Below are 18,127 nucleotides of genomic sequence, written 5' to 3'. Positions count from 1 at the left end.
GGTTTAATAACCCTGCCTACAACACTTTTGGAACGTTTCACTTTCTCTGAAATCTCTGTAATGGTGTGCTTTTCTTGTGTAACTTCACAAAAAAATTGAATATATCATACTGTTTACATTGGGTTTTTTTTTTAAATTTTGGACGTTTCTATTTTGAGAATTAATAAATATTGTTATAATTCTTTTTCTATCCTTTGCAAATGATTCAAATTTTAGCATGTTATTATGGATGATAACGACTACCAGTTGTCAAAATTTCAGCTTTTCACTTGTTATTTCTAACATATATTAGGTTTTAAAATTTTGTCACATAGTTTTGGACGCTTCTGTATATATATATATATATATATATGATATGATATGATATGATATGATATGATATGATGTTTGTTCTTCACTTGTGAAGATGACCATGATCATGCAATTAGACCGATTCGAGCTTTGAAGTATTAGCCGCATGTTGGACATCTCTGGAATAATTCTGAGTCAAAAGTACTGACTGCTCTGTCTTTTCTAATGTCACATTTTCTCTTGCCTTTTTTTACGCGGTGGTCACCACTTATCAAGGCCCGGAAGCCACTCAGAGATAAGGATTATTGCAGGTACAGTACGTTAGTGTGGAGATTTGATGAAGTGTTTACTTAAGGGGGTGGTTTATTAGGAATTTATTAACGTTGGACTTGAAGACATCCGTTGTAGTCAGGTGGGAAGCAGGCAGACGGAACAGAGTTCCACAGGCGTGCAGTTCTAAGAAAGAAGCTTTGTTCATGGAATTCACGTTTTGATTTAGGCACAGATAAAGAGTGAGGGAAATTTTTCACAGTGGATTCAGCTAGACGGGTGTTTTTCGGCGAGGGGGGACCAGAGATTGGAGTTCAGACGAGCACCTGCCATGGAAATAACGATAAAACAAGGATAGGCTCGCAACGTCTCTTCTGTGGGAGAGAGATTGCAGGATAGAGAAAAGGGCATCCCCCACTAAGCCACAAAGTCTATTTTGTATTCTGTCAAGGCAGAATATGCTGTTTTTAGCAGCTCCTGCCTTCGTCATTGCGTACAAATTCAGCAATTGTAACCCCTTTGTGAGTTGCCGCACTCGAGGAACATCTACCTTGTCTTAGTTTTTTTTCCATAAGTTAGAATACAAAACGAGCTGCTTGAGAGAGATCTTCAGATTTCCCTTGACCGTTAACGTTGTCGTTTTGTTTGTTTTTTTCTTTGGACAGTTCACTGTAAAGGAGCGTTTTGTGAGCCTTGAATTAAAGCTGGGGCATATATGACCTGATCACCGAACCTGGCACTGCTTAAACATCGTGTGACATTGATGGAAGGTTTGACCGGGATAAAACCGCTATGTCTAGCATCTAGTCTTGCCACTTAATTTTTAACAATCTACAAAGGCAGGTCATATGGAAATGGTTCAGTTTCTTGGCATGCTTCACATATATAATCCAACTTTCACAAGCATACATGAAGATATTAGAATCACAGCTCGGTATACTTGAAGTTTGGCCTCAAACTGAATTCTGTCAATTAATCAGTCACTTTTTACCCTACCGCACCACATGTTCAAGCTCTAAGGAGAGATAAAAATCTTGGTCGTTGTTGGCCTTTGAAGTGCTGCCCTAGATCGTAGTGATATATGCGTATATTTCGAGAAATGAACTTGAGCGTGATTTGGAAGATAATTGATGCGGATAAGGAAGAGATTTTGGCCGAGGGCGAATCCATCCCTGAGGCACACCAGAATTGACATATTGAGCTACATTGACGACTACTTGTATGAACCTATCGGAGAGAAAAGAGTTAATGGTTGAGAAGACATTTCCAGATATTTGATAACTGGAAATCTTGTAGAGTATATCTCTATGCCAGAACCTATAAAATGTCTTTGATATGTCGAGAGCTATTGCTATAAAACATAAAAAACTAATTGGTCTATACTGAAATGCAAAAACCGATCTCCACTTTTTCTAAATATTGAACAAACTAAACAAAGTGTTGGGAATCATTTCTCCTTTATGCTTCGATTGAACAGCTTTGCAAGAATGTTTGTTATTTCTGGTTGAAGCTTTTTAGGTACTATAACTAGAATATTGTCAAGATTGGTTGCTTTGTTGGCATCAAAGTTCTTGATGAGTGTGGCAACATCTCGGACAGATATGTAGATATCTGTCCGATTATTCTCAGTCTTCGGAGAAAGTTCAGGAAGAAGGAGGTCCTAATCGCATAGAGTTAAGTTTGCTGCAAAGTATTTGGAAAAGATTTTGGTTTTCCCAGACCCTAACGAAATCATCTCATGTCCATTGGTGACGATCAACAGAGAGGACATGTATCGATTTAGAAATGTGTTTGTTATTCGTCAAAACATGCGAACCAAGACTCTGTTCTTCTAATTTGAACTTTATGGACTGAGCATACGACACTCTCGCGTTTTCTATAGGCCTTTTGCATTGATTGCTACCAGTTCTATAGACGTCTTTAGTTTTCAAACATGTATTACATTTAAATAAATTAAAGTAGTGGTTTCTACGAACAATAGTGGCAGCATATTCAGGAATGTACGAAGGCTGTTCGGTTGGAATTTTTCGAAGGGTATGTAGCTGTCTATTCTGATAGTTAACCAATCAGTTAAGTAAGATGTTATATAAGACGCATTCTTTTTAAATAAAGCGCGTAGGGGTAGTTCCGATATGAACATTTAGAAACCGTCCCAGTCAGGCATCGAGTATCGATACACTGTTCGATTGAGAGGGATATTGGGGGGGGGTTATACTTCGTTTTTATCTTTATTCGGACAACTGAATTATCAGAAGATTCTATCGGACATAGAACTGAGGATGGGCACAGTTCAGTGCATGTAGTTAGAATAAAGTGTTTTGAAATTTGCAGATTATCCACCAGAATTAGTTATCCGATTAAGTTTGTTTACAATCTGAATTAGGTCATAAGAGACGGAGAATCATAACAAATTTCTGTTCGTCATCCGTTTTATTCAATATTGTGAACATTAAAATCTCTACAGACGTGAATGTTAGTTGAGGGATGAGCAGACAGGTTATAATGGATGTACTTTCAAAGATAAAGATATCTACTCCGTAATTGTGAGGACAGTAGAGGACAAATATTCGAGAGAAAATCGTATCTTACTTGGCTAACATGCGTACGTGCTTGAAAGGGTCGGTTATGCAACAGAAAAAATAAAGGCCAAAATGATGACACCCAGTTGGTTTTATGGTTGACGGTCACGTGAGCGACGCTGTTTCTATGCAAATGAGACAGGTGAATAAAAACGGACGTGAAGCGAACAGGGGAACAACTTGAAAGAAGGCGTCTGCTACGTACGTAGGCGTGTGCAGGTCAACTTGAAAGAGTATCGAGTTTTAATGTTGGATGTTTTCACAACAGAGTGTCAGATTTATCCGAGAACTTGTTAGTTTAACCATAAAAATATAAATGCTGTGCTGTGAATAAGCGTTATTCTAAAGCAGATGTGGGGATGCTCGAGGGTCTTCTTTGGAGATGCCTCTGCAACAGAGGAATGTATTATTGATGTAGGCACATATTCCATATCCATGTCGATCTTGAGGGTGGCGTTTGAATATGAAGTTAGAATATCCTTTCATGGAAAAATCGGTTAAGGAAGCAGTTGAATTGATGCCAGTTTCAGAAAAGAACAACAGGTCAGATTTGGCTTCCCGCAATTGGATTTTAACCTCTGGAAGGTTGGAATGCTACCGAGATTTCTCTTGATATCAAATGTTCCGAAATCGATATCCAGAAATAATTGACGAGTTTTTACGCATGTAAATTCTATACAAAGAAATAAATCTAATTTATAAACATCACACTTGTGTGTGCCTGTCTGTCTCCATTTTATCAAACTGCATCTACCCGAGGTGAAAAGAGTGGCGCGAGGCGGGTCAAATAATTGCATTACATATAGGTCTTTAGCCGAAAAAAATAGCTGCTAAGGAGTTAAAACTGAAAACAATTGAACTTTGGCAGCCGCAAATTGACTTAAAGTGTTCTTGTCCGCATGCGCAAATATATATATATATATATATATATATATATATATATATATATATATATATATATATACATTTATCCCTTAAAGTTGGTTCTTTTTTCGCTATTTCTTACCCATCTGATGATAGCTCAAACGGTAACGACTGGAGAGTTAAATGTTTTAGTTTCGATTCTAGCTGGTGGCACGTAAGTCATCTTTTTTAATTTACTTTTAAAATACCTACTATATATTGCTTACAATGTAATAACCAACGGAGAATTGGTGCTGCAATAATAAATATGAAAACTGGATAAATTAAAATATAATATCTAAGCGTCTTTAGGACCGGGCAAAGTCTGGCGCCCTGCTAGTAAACATATGAACATACCTCGCTTTATGTAAATACTGGAAAAATAGGCGTCTCTATAAGGAACAAAATGATTCCCTAGACTGAAAATTTTCACTTACCCCAAACTCCTTTTAAAATACTCCAAAGAAACTGAAATCTGGAAAACATTTATTAATCCATGTCTAATCTCTAATGTCAAAATTTCACGAAGATTCAACAACTAATATTATTTCTGCTCGTTCCATCCTTTGCCTGCCTCTCTTAGTTTGTTAACTATGCGTTAAATCGTATTATTACCTGTGGCGATATATCTCCTTCGTTATAATTGACTGTTTCATTATTTTTGTTCTTTTCGTTCTTTTATACTTTCGAATGTTACGAAAAAAAGGGAGACTGACGGTAACGAGAATAATAGGACCCGTATAAAATAAAATTTGAAGGTAAAATAATATGCAGTAAATTTGGTTGATAGAATTTTCGTAGGAGGTGAATTATTGATTATTCAATTGTCAAGTTATAATTAAAATGGAAGCTTTTCAAACACAAATAAATCTCAAATTTGAGAAACATTTTAACACGTATTTTCTTTATTTGATAATTAGTAGTAGCAGTAGTAGTAGTAGTAGTAGTAGTAGTAGTAGAAGAAGAAGAAGAAGAAGAAGAAGAAGAAGAAGAAACAAACCAGATTTTTTAGCCTGCTTTGAAACCGTTGACTTAAAATGAATGCTTTATGCCCAAATTGATGATTGAATATGGCAAAAATTAGTGCTAATTTTTTAATTAAATACTTATCTATCGTGATTATTTCACCAACAAGAAGAGGGGGTGTAAAAAAAGGCAGTAAGGGCTTGCAACGAAATGGTGACGTTGCTTACAAGCAGTCTTTTCTTTCCTTGTAAAGGTAACAATTAACAGGTAACGTTTGCCGAACATCAGTAACGAGGTAATCAGTCCAAGAGACGCCAACCGACTAGCAAGCTAGGTAACTAGGTTCTTAACTAATCACTAACCCGTAGTGACACAACTCCTTTTATACATGGTCCTGGATATGACCTTAAACTATATCCGATGGTGAGGGACCCAGCTTGCAGGCCTTAGGGAGTGTGGAGCCACCCTTTAATTGCCATTGCTCCCAGGTCCACTCTGACCCGGAGTGGTAGCACCTGTTAGGGTCCCAACTATGGGGTAAATAGAATACGACTTAAAAAAACAAATATACTATATTAAAAATCGTTCTTCAAAATCACCAGATTCGGCGTTCTCCTTCTCTCTCACGTTCCTGTCCCAGGGTACTAAGAAGTTTACAATTTATTATAATAATAATAATAATAATAATAACAAAAACAACAACATGCAGTAATACTTTTTAAAATTTAACTTATATTTTTGCGGTTTCAGTTTTCTTAGCTCTATGTGGTGTTCTATCTTTTTATCTTACTTTTATTGTAGTTTTCATGTAGCTTTTTAGCGTTTGTAGCTCACGTGATATAGTTTCTGTTTTGTCTTCAGTGACAATTTTCATATTTGTCCAATGCGGACATTTTCTATCGGGTTCAAGGCACCAGATCATTGTTCAGGTGTCTTATTTTCTATTGACTGAGTGTATGGTCGTGTGCAGCTCTATGAGGGTCACAGCCCAGACTTTGCGTCCTCACCCTTTGAAAAGGAGTTGCTTAATGTTGAACACTAGAGGCGTCTCTACCGGAAATACCTTAGTGTAACAGAGCGCGTATCTGATCAAGTGGGAAGATATCAGCAGCAGCCGAAGAACAGATTACTAGCGAAAATATTAGCAGCAGCAGCCATTAAAGAACGTATGCAAATACGCAAATGTGCTCGAGCTTGCGTTACAAGAAAAGAAAAATGGACAACACGTGGTTAAGAAGAGAAGCTAAGTGCGTATCGGGGAAGATCGACGTGTAGCTTTGTGGTGGTGACGAGAGACTTTTAAGCTGGTGTCGAGACGGCAGAGTTTTGTTAATCTCATGATACGCGAAATGAACAGTAAATAACAAGATGCAGGCATTGTTTGGAAAGTAATAAATTAATTGTGTTAAAACAGAAAAAAAAGTCGAGTCGCATTTTTGTTTTTCCTACGATGAGTATAACACCACGTCACATTACGGGCTGCTCTGGCATTTTTGCAGCCAAGAGTTCTCTTCCTCTAGGGTGTTGGCTTTTCAAATCTCCATTTCCCAGCCTTGTGTCACATCTTCTACCATGTGAGGGTGATAAACATGAAGGATCATGTTTAAATTTGACCTTGTGCTTGACTTTGACATAGTTTATATGGTGGCCATGCTAATAGTTCGATATTTTAGTGTATGTGGATAGAATCAACATTCTTGTTTCACTCAACATAAGATGGAAACTAAGCGATGTCGAACAGCAGGATGATTCACTTGTGCATAGCAACATCTGAAGGCTGACAACATGAACTTGTTGGTTATTTGAAAGCACGGGAAATGCTTATTTGGCACTTAGCTTTAGGAAATCAACTTAAGTGACCTTAAGTTGCACTGGGGGGGGGGTCGAAATAGCAGACAGGTCTAGAAAAGCATGTCACTTTTTTCAGATAAGTAATGAGAAACTGGTGGCCGTTGTAAAAACCTTTCTGTCCATGCATAACAACCATCTTGGGCCACCTTTGATCACCGTTGTTTCCAATCCAGTCGAAGTAACCTGGGACCAACAACCTATATGTTATATAAGCGTATTTTCTACGATCAGATATAACACTGCAGCCCTCATATGCTATGACATGAAGTTTCACACTTCACAACTAATTGTATAGTCATGTAACTAGCAAAAACTAAGTAGGAATTATTTATCCCCTCCCCTCGATGGTGGAAAGATGCGACACAAGGGTCGGAAAATTGGGGTGAACAGACAGAGCCATAGAGAAAGATCGCCCTAGCCTGCAAAATAAGCATTCCCAGGTAGAGGCACCTCAGGCGATTAGCAATAAACTTACTCCTTCTCCAAGGGAGAAGGCAGATCTTGGGAGGATATATCTCCTAGAACTGCACAAAACAAGCAGCATATCGCAATCAAAATAGAAAAAGCGATTACAAAACTATGTTTGTTTTGATACCGAGGAAAAAATTCACTAGCTGAAAGACGATCTAGTTGATACAAATAAACACCTAATATTTCTCGTTTATCATAAAATAACTCAAAATATCTCATTATCTATATATATATATATAAAAGTGAACGTGTCTGTGTGTCTATGTGTACACTTCCCTACGCAATAACTCTGTCAATTTTCAGTCTACAGACTCGAAATTTGATATACAGGTACTGAGATTTGGGAAAATCTATGTGATCCGTGTTCGGCCAGAAATTTGGCTGTTAAGGGGTATATGTTCAACGATGTGACCTTTGAGAACTCTACCAAACTCCTCCGATAATTTTGGGTCTAAAAACTTTAAATTTTAGATATAGGTTCCTTGTATAACCCTAACCCCCTATCTTAACCTGGTTCACGGGACCATACTTGTGATGTACTTTTGGCCGTGTTCATCGCTCCCGGCTCGCAGGACCATAGATCGCCCTAGCCTGCAAGGCTACATTCTTACTTGTAGCAGGGCTACATTCTTACTTGTCTAGTGGTGGACCCCTTAAGCGGGACACGACTCTCACTGGTCACTGGAAAATATCTTTCAGATGCTCAGGGCATGCGAAATGTGCATGACCCTAAGTCCGTGTGGCAACATTGTCGATTTCGGCCGTTACTCTGGCTTCGTACTGGGTCCAGTTTATCTCTTTCATCATCTGGCGTCAGAGCATACCTGAAATAAACTGCATCTTCATTCAGGCCGGCAATCGAGAAACAAAAAAAAAACTCTGGTTCATTTTCGTAAAAACCAAACAAAATAATTATTTATAACTCATTTTACACTTGTTTAAAGTTGAGTTCTTTGATCCGAGCTTCGTAATGCAGGTTGTATAACTTAAGTTCATCTAGTTAATTTCCCAGCTAAGAACAAGAGCTTTTCAACTTAGCTCTTATGAGGGTTTCTTTCCCCCACTCCACCCCAGACGGGGCGAGAGATGTGGACATCTCGATGCCAGCCAGTAAAAATACCCTAATTCTAAAACGACAATCGTTTTTATAAAACTGGCCTCTTCCTCCCTCTGTAATTGGAGATTACTTTTCTTTTTTTTCCTCTGAACCTCTTTTTTTTCTCTATCCCATTATTTTATATTCTTTTCATTTTCTCTTTTCTTGTGAACCTCTTCTTTCTCTTTCGTGACCATATCTCTCCCTATGTTCAATTTATTTTTTATCTGTCCAACTAACTTATCACTGGCCTGGTGGCCTGGTTGACCCAAATAACAACATCTCCCAGACACCAAAGCAGACATGTTTAACCTAAGTCATTGTTTCCATAATATTTGAAATGTTCTTTCAAAACTGAACCAGAAAACGATCCTGTATTGTTTTTCTGCCAAACTCAAGAATCTCATTATCATATTTATTTATGTCATTTTTTCCCTGGAAATATTTTATTATTTATGGACATTTTTGCCTCTTCTTATCGCTACATAAGTACAAAATGGAAATTAAAACCTTTAAAGAACAATTATTACCTATTATTTTCCTCCCCTCCTGATAACGTCACCGGGACATTTTTCTTTTTTTTTTTTTTTTTTTTTTTTTTTTACAAGGGTATCACCACATTATCAAGGCCCAGAGGCCACTCAAGGATAAGGGTTAAAGAGTGTACAGTAGAAATTGGTCAATATAGTAATCATTAGTAATGAAAATTTGGTAAATTTAATAACTTATATGGAACGGCTCATCAAGAACTTATTTACTTTAGACTTGAACACAACCATATTGTAGTCAGCCGGAAAGCAGGACAACGGAAGACAATTCCATAGGCGTGCAGTTCTAAGAAAGAAGCTTTGTTCATGGAATCTACGTTTAGGTTTAGGCACAGATAAAGAGTGGGGGAAATTATTGATAGCGTTTACAGCTAGACGAGTGTTTCTTGTGAAAGTTTGGCGAGGGGGGACCATACATTGAAGCTCAGTTGAACACTTTCCATGAAAATAACGATACATCAGAGACAAACTCGCAACATCTCTTCTGTGAGATAGAGGTTGCAAGGAGGAGAAAAGGACATCTCCTACGAGGCTACGAAGTCTATTTTGAACTCTATCAAGGCAGGACAAGTCCTTTCTAGCAGCTCCTGCCCAGATGTGGCAACAGTATTCCATCCTTGGACGTACCTGACTCTTATATAAATAGAGAATTGCATCAGCAGTGAGATATCTACTGGATCGATAGAAAGATCCCACCATTTTTCCAGCGGCCTTGGCAACAGATTTGATATACGTGTTCCATTTAAGATCAGGAGTAATGGTCAAGCCCAGAAGCTTGTCAAAACTTGAGGCCTCCTGAAGACGAGAGCCATTCATTTCAATTGATGACAAATGTGAATTAGAATGTTGATGATGTAAAGAGAGAAGCTTGGTTTTAGATGCATTAAAAGTAACCAGCCACTCCTTTCCCCATTGTACTACGTGCTCAAGATCAGAGGAGAGAGAATTGGAGAGAACTTGGTCGTTTACTGTCTTAGATGTGGTACCATAAATAGTAGTGTCGTCAGCATAAATGTCTACAGATGATGTAAGGATATGATTTGGAAGATCATTAATGTAGATCAGGAAAAGAGTTGGGCCCAGGATGGATCCCTGAGGGACACCGGCATTAATACTGTGAGCTTCTGATTTTTGCCCCTCAACTACTACTCTTATGAACCTATCAGAAAGAAATGATTTAATAATTGAGAAGACTTTTCCAGCAATACCATAGCTAGCGATCTTATGAAGTAAACCTTTATGCCACACCCTATCAAAGGCTTTAGATATGTCAAGAGCAATTGCCCTAGAAAGATTGCCATCGTCGAGAGATTTGCTAATCCTAGGCGATATAACTGTAAGGACATCTGCTGTAGATCTAGCAGAACGGAAACCATATTGAGTGTCACTAAGAAGGTTATTTTTGTTGAGATGTTTGATTACTTCTGTATTTAACACAGATTCTAGCAACTTACTCATGACGCACAGGAGACTTATTGGCCTGTACTGAGAGGGGGATGAGCGATCACCTGAATTCTTAAATACAGGGCATACTGATGAGATTTTCCAGGGAGATGGGAAACTATTCTCCTTAAGAAAACGTTTAAACAGTTTTGTAAGTATGGGCGCTAATTCAGGTTGAAGTTTTTTGAGTACTATAATTGGAATACCATCAGGGCCAGTTGCTTTACTCGAATCAAGGTTTTTGATTAGCTTCGCAACATCACGTACAGATATACGTATATCACATAGCGTGTTTTCTGAAACAGGAGGAAATATTGGGGGTTGGCGGTCTTGGTCGCAAAGGGTAGAATTAGCTGCAAAGTTCTTGACAAAGAGTTTGGCTTTGTCTGATGCTGACGAGATTACCTCAGGTCCATTGTAATAGTTGGGATGGAGCACACGCTTCTGTTCAGGATTCTGTTTGCTATTTGCCAAAACTGGTGGGAACCAAGCCGCTGCTCAGCTACTTTGGACTTAACAGATTGAGCATACAACACTCTTGCGTTCCTTATTACTTTCTTACAATGGTTGCTGGCAGTCCTGAAAACGGCTTTAGTTTCCATACATCTATTACGTTTGAAGCAGTGGAAAAAGTGATTTCTGTGCGCAATGGCAGCAGCACATTCTGGAGAGAACCATGGCTGGCTGTTAGGTTTTTGCTGAAACTTTTTAGAGGGTATGAAATGGTCAATACCTACAATTAACCATTCAGTTAGGTCTAATACTATAGAGGACACATCCTTTTTAAACATGGAATGCAGAGGTAGATCAGATATAAATGTACGGAAGCTATCCCAGTCAGCCTTAGTGTATCGATATACTGTACGATGAAGAGGTACGTCTGGGGACTTATTACATTTCATTTTTATCTTAATTGATACAACAGAGTGGTCGGAAGATCCAAGAGGCGACAGAACAGAAACTGAACATAGTTCAGGGCAAGCTGTGAGAAAAAGGTCTAGTAGGCTCGCATACTGGCCGTCATTATCGGGCACACGGGTAGGTTCCTGAACAATCTGAGTGAGGTCATAGGCAATGGAGAAATCATGACAGAACCTCCCCTCATCATCGGTCTTGTTTGAGTGGGTCAACCATTCGACGTTGTGAACATTGAAGTCTCCACATACGTGAATGTTAGCTGAAGGATAAGTAGAAAGGACTTGGTCAATTTTCTCAGATATGCTTTGAAAGATAGTAACTCCACTGTTGTGGGGGCGATAGAGAGTAAATATAAATGCAGTAGTGTGAGCTAAAGCAACCCGGAAGCACATATAGGGTAAGTTAGGATCTTCCCTGGAGATGTCCCTCCCACATGGAAAGCTATCTTTAATATAGGCACATATTCCATGCCCATGGCGATCTTGGGGGTCAGATTTAGAAGTTAAGTTAGAGTATCCTGAAATTGCAAACTCATCTAGGGAAAATAGCCTGTCCAATGCCAGTTTCACTTAAAAATAAAAGGTCTGGTTTAGTCTCCTGTAATTGGGTTTCAACCTCTGGAAGGTTAGAACGAAGACCCCTGATGTTGGAGAAGGAGACATGGTAGTAGGGGTCTACGTTGGAAGTTGGAGAACCGGGTTTAATCGTGTATTTTTTCTTGAAACTTGTCATGATGAAATTTAGGAATTTGTGGACTAGGTCGACAGATTTACTTAGAGCAGGGCAGAGAGGGGAAATTAAGAGAGAAAAAGAAACGAAGAATTTTTTTTTTATTCGTAGCTAATGATAAGGTAAAGCCGTAACAATTACCCACTAGTATGGCATCGAGAGGCCCCACCAGAAGCTACTGCATGGTCCAGAATCCATTCACCGAATGGCAATACAGCAGCCCCAGTACTTTGCACCTGCTGATAGGACAGCCTCCTTAGTGGTTAATCCAAGGTTCGGGTCCCTGACTATCAGGCGGATAACGTCAGCCCAGACAAAACGTTTACCTCCAGCACCCTTACTAGTGACATGGCTACAAGGATAGACATAGAAACAGAAAATTTCCGCCATCTCAGCCAACTGTTCGCAAAAATACTGCCAACCTAGAAAACAGCTTTTTCTTCTCCCTTTGTCTGAAAAATCACTCATTTAAAAAATGAGGACTGAGGGACAAATAAGAAGAAGCGAGAGTAACAGGAGCTGCCGATAACGCATCTTTTTTTCCTTGATCAAATATCACAACCCCTCTCCTACCTTCTCTTCCTCTATTTGAAAAGCTTGGAATCTTGCTACATATGCCCCTTCTTTTTCCTTGTCATTTGCTTGCAAATTACACCGAAGCACCCTGCATCAGAAGCACAACCCGAAACTAGGGATTCTACAATCAAAAATTAATTTTAAAAAACGACAAAGTTTGTTCATTCAGCATGCAAAATGATCTTGGATTAATGGTCTGTTCGGTATGCAAAAATGTTCTGCTTATTTTAGTGTATGAGCTTGTATGCGTGCATATGTACTTGTGGTTAGTTCATAGTTCTTATTATCAGAGAAAATGGCAATAACTCAATAATTAAACATGCACCGATGCAATTGTAAACATCAACAGCTCGGGAGTCAGGTATTTTATATTCATCTACACATGCATATGCTTGTTGGGTTTTTTTTTTCGATTGATAAACTCACATTTTTTCACTTGACTACTCCTTTTAAGGTGACTAAACCATGTACATACAAAACAGTTTCTCTTTTCTTTCTTTTTGCTTCAATCTTCTCTACAACTGCAACTCATTAGGCCATGCGCATGCAAAACATGTTTTTTTCTTTTCATTTTTATTTTCATTTTCGGTCCTTCTCTATGACTTAACGTATGTGCATGCAACTGAGGAAAGATAACCATGATCAGTTAACTATTAAAGGAGGGCTCATACACCCTTTAAACTACTTGCTCATTTTCTTTTTCTCACAAATCATAAAATAATCAGAAAAATATTTGCGCTTTTGATATTTGCTTTTTCATTCTTTTTCTTTTTTTTTTAATAATGGCTTAGGGACTGATTTTGGGGTCCCTGCTGTAACCTTGGGTTTTGTCTTTGGTTGCAGCTCATTCACGCTATCCAGGTTTCAGTAGAGGGCACTCATTGGTATCCCCACTTTGCTCAGGTGTGCTACTGTCAGTTGTCAGTGGTTTGTGGTTACCTGATTTCTTCTTACATTTAACACAGGGGAATTCCTTCATTATTAACCCTCACATCCTTATAAAGCTATCTGCTAATTAAAAAACAATCTCCAGATTTCTCTCACACTTCATTGAATAAAAAGGTCAGATCCACATATCCATTTTTCTGATGCTTCACTTCTTTTCCAAATCTAGTCAGTCCTCAACTAAACTCTGTTTCTTTTTAGTCAGAATTCCCAAATACAATAAAATACAGAATTCCTAATACAATTCTCTCTCCTACGAGATCGACAAAAGTTTCCAGGCACACCACCCACACATGCACACATGCACACATGCACATTTTCCAGTGCATCGAGTCAACCGATGGCATCCCTCTGCCTGTTCTACAAGTATTATAATGGTGAATGCTCTGATGAACTGCAAGCACTTGTGCCCCCACGACGTAAACACCCTCGACAGACCCGACAAGCTGCAAAATCCCACCCCCACACTGTAGAGATCCCTAGATGTAAAAGATCTTTCTACTCCAATAGTTTCTTCCCCAGAACTGCTAGACTTTGGAATTCCATTCCAGGTCACTACTTCCCCAACTGTACTGATATGCATAAGTTCAAGTGCAACGTGAACCAACACCTCGCTGCCCAAATCCCTACATAGTACCCCAGTAGATGTTTCCCCTGATAGTAGCCCCCTACACCAAAGTGGCAATGTGCCTTGTTTGGGGTGAAAATGTAATAAAAAAAAAATTAAAATTAAAAAAAAATAAGATCTTTCATCTCTTAATTCATACGGACTCAAACAAAGATCCCTACTCATTTCTGGTGTGATTAACCCTCTATAACTTTGTCTTCTTTCAAACACTGTATCTCAGCATAACTAATTGATTGTACATCCGTGGGTCTAATTGCTCCTCTTCAAATCACTATCCTCAAAAAAATCTCACTTTATCTTCACGTGATTGTCCAAAGTCCACAAAATGAAAATGGGTAAATGTGGTATTCTGGTAACTGAAATAACTCCAACCAAATGTGACACAGTCAAGTCACATTTACGCCTCTATTTATTTATCACTACTTGCTCAATGGCAATCCATTTGTCTACTATACAAAAATTCAAATTTATCATCAATACTGTCGGTTTTAAACCCGAGTGACATGTTGGGCACATAAACATTGTTAGCTATTACAAAAATATCTAAAAACCAAAAATGCAGTATCTTTATCTATCAACATTATAAAACCGGTTATTTTTCTTTTCTTTAGACACATGCAATGTTCTAACCTATGTTTTCTCTCACTCAATTCTTTACACGAAGGGAAAGAACTCACGTTCTCAGCTCATGCATACCTCTTGCATAGAGGCACATTTCCCAATGATATTTCATACTTTCACAATTTCAAAGCCTTCTCAGCGGACTGCATATTTAATTTTTTTCAAAACAGAATACTATCAGTACCGTTAGTTTCTTTTAGACATTCTACTCGACAGTTTAATGATTTAACACTATTCTCAATTAGATTGTTATTTCGTTTTTGTTTTCTTTCATAAAGTTCTCCAACCCAACGACTTCTATGGGACAGTTGAGAAGCAATTTTACTATTTCATCTTCTATGAATTCGCCCAGACTAAATGATTCTTTTATTCAACAGTTTAAATGCCTTAACATCACATCCAACAATCTATTATTCACATTTCATGAAAGTTTTCCCACTAAATGATTTTCAATTCAACACATGTGAGAATGCTACACAGCAATTACACACGGTATCAGTCCTCATCTATTTTTTTTTTTTTAAATAGTACATTTCAATACAAATACTAAAATAACAAAACAGTTCCCTTCATTTTTTTTACATTAAATTACAGTTCTATCAATTTTCATTTGTTTTATCCTAAAAAAGATTTAAGATTTAATTCCATGATACACATGCTTTGGTTTCACGTCTGTCTATCCCCATTATCCTCTACTAGCACATCTGAGAGAGCGGCCCGTGCCACAGCCTGTCAGCACCGCGTGCACACAAGGACCCGACACTCACACGACAGCATCAACAGTTGCATCCCAACCCATTATCAGAATGCAACCTAGTCCACTTTTGTAGTCTCCATGGTTACCTGCTCCTAGGCTGATAGGAACTTTGCTCCCTGCAATCTCAGTTTTTTTTTTCTTTAATTTTAATAAAATTCTCCGACTAAACGTCCCTCTATTTGACAGTCTAAATGTCTCACAACTAATCTCAGGCAAATGATTACTTCATCTTTAAATTATTCTTACGAGAGCTTCTATTCGTTAGAAAATCGGAACAGCATTGATACCGCCGGTTTCTATTTCTCTAAGGATCGGTATACTTCTCTCAATCCCTGTTTGGTTTCTCTTTTCACAACCATTCTTCAGGTTATCTCGGCATGAGCGGCTTTTCTCTCTCTTACTTATTTGACCTTTCTATCTGATGTTGCATTATTCTCAGAGTTTTTCCGTTCACTAATGGGTCACGGTGTCTGTCATGCACTGCGGACCGGGCGGAGAGATTGTATATCTATTTTTTTATTCCCACATGCCTTTTTTCCATGGCATCCCACGCAGACACAGCCAGTGTCTCGTTAAATCTATCGTCAAACTCCATGTGTTATATGCACAGTGCCTTCCACACTTTTTCACACAACCTCCGTGGGGTTTGCATCACATTTGGGGCAATTCTCCTCGGCTTCCTCGCCACATTTTCATTACATTTCTTCATGCTTTTTTTTTTGCACTTCACACAGACATACCCAGTGTCTCGTTAAACCTTTGACCACTCAATTCTTCATGCCTTTACGACTAGTGCACATTGCACATTGCCCATTTCTCCGTTTCTACTTTCATTCACCTAAAAAAAGAATATTGGAGCGAAGCAATAGGAACCAATAAAAATCTGCCCTTACCTCTCTTATCGTCTGCTTCGTTTCTTTCCATCTCTCCTTTTCTCTGTCTGTCGTAGTCCTCCTTGCTCCTTGCTTCACAGTTTTTCCCTGCATACTGACGCCTGACTATGATTTTTTTAGCTATGCCCTCGAAGTTCAATTTCAATCTCTCTTTTCTTTCTGGTAAGCTTTCTTTTAAATGGTTCTTTTTCCCCCAATTTTTTCAAAACCATTTTTCTGTGCCATTTTCCTTTTACCTTATATTTTTCAATGCTTTTTTTTCAAGAAAACTGAGTTCCAGACGCTTAAAAAATGTGTTCGTGGTTACTCATTTGTGCACATCTCAGAGATGTGATGTCCTAGGTCATCGGCACCATAATATAAAACTAACGCCCTATCTACGTCCGGGGGCAGGCCGCATCCGTCGCCAACCTATTTCACGGGAGCATACTTGTGATGTACTCTTGGCCGTGTTATTCGCTTCCGGCTCGCAGGACCATAGATGCAACCCAGCAGGGTTACATTCTTACTTGTCTAGTGGTGGACCCCTTAAGCGTGACCAGACTCTCACTGGTCACTGGAAAATATCTCTCTGTTGCTCAGGCCACGCGAAATGTGCATGACCCTAAGTCCGTGTGGCAACATCGTCGATTTCGGCCGTTACTCTGGCTTCGTGCTGGTTCTAGTCTATTTCTTTCATCATCTGGCTTGGTGGCCTGGTAGTTAAATACAACAGCTGGACCCAAATGATATTTTGAACCCAAGTCATTGTTACCATAATATTTGAATTCTTCTTCCAAAACTGACCCAGAAAACGATCCTGTATTGTTTTTCGGCCAAGCTCAAGAATCATATTTTTTTTTTTTTTTTCATTAAAATATTTTATTTCTTATAGACATTTTTGCCTTTTCTTATCGCTACATAAATACAAAATGGAAATTTTTTACTTTAAATCCCACTCAAAACTGGATACACTTGAAATCACTGGAACACAACGTAAATTCTCTTCTCTTCGCCATAACACCAAAATGAGGAAAAAGAAAAAAAAATGCACGAACCGGACTTTCACCCCTGATGAAGCTATGTATAAGCGAAATATCGGACTTACAAAAAAATATCAGTAAATAAAAATGATTTTATCATTATATTCGACACTTCAAAGTTTTCACATTCCAATTTAAATTTTACTTTAAAAATAAGTGTCTTCAAAAAGTGGGTGACCATCTTTTACTTTATATATATATATATATTTATATATATATATATATATATATATATATATATATATAATACTTGTTTATTGTTATATAAACATGCTCACATCCCGCTGCTACAAATAGCCAATTGTTTCAATCAAACAACAGATATCATCAGGCAGCGACTTGACTATTCAAAAGTTCAATGAATAATGGATTTTTATTTTAGGTAGGAACTCTTTAGAAGTTGGCGTTAAAAAACTTAAAACACAGGACTTTAATTAAATAAAAAAGTAAAAAGGGAGAGGCAATTTAAATAAAGTTAAAAGATTACAATGGGGAGAGAGTGATTGAGAAGAGAAAAAAAAGGAATAGAGACAGAAATAGAGAAAGACCTTAAAGACCATAAGATAAATTTTGAAAATAAACCTACAACTAGGTTAATTAATCCTAAGAAACCCGAAATT

Source organism: Euprymna scolopes, chromosome 24, assembly GCF_053919585.1.
Source record: "Euprymna scolopes isolate OS-2025 chromosome 24, ASM5391958v1, whole genome shotgun sequence".
Taxonomy (NCBI): domain Eukaryota; kingdom Metazoa; phylum Mollusca; class Cephalopoda; order Sepiida; family Sepiolidae; genus Euprymna; species Euprymna scolopes.
The sequence above is the reverse complement of the archived record's forward strand: the minus strand, read 5'-3'. Positions refer to the sequence as shown.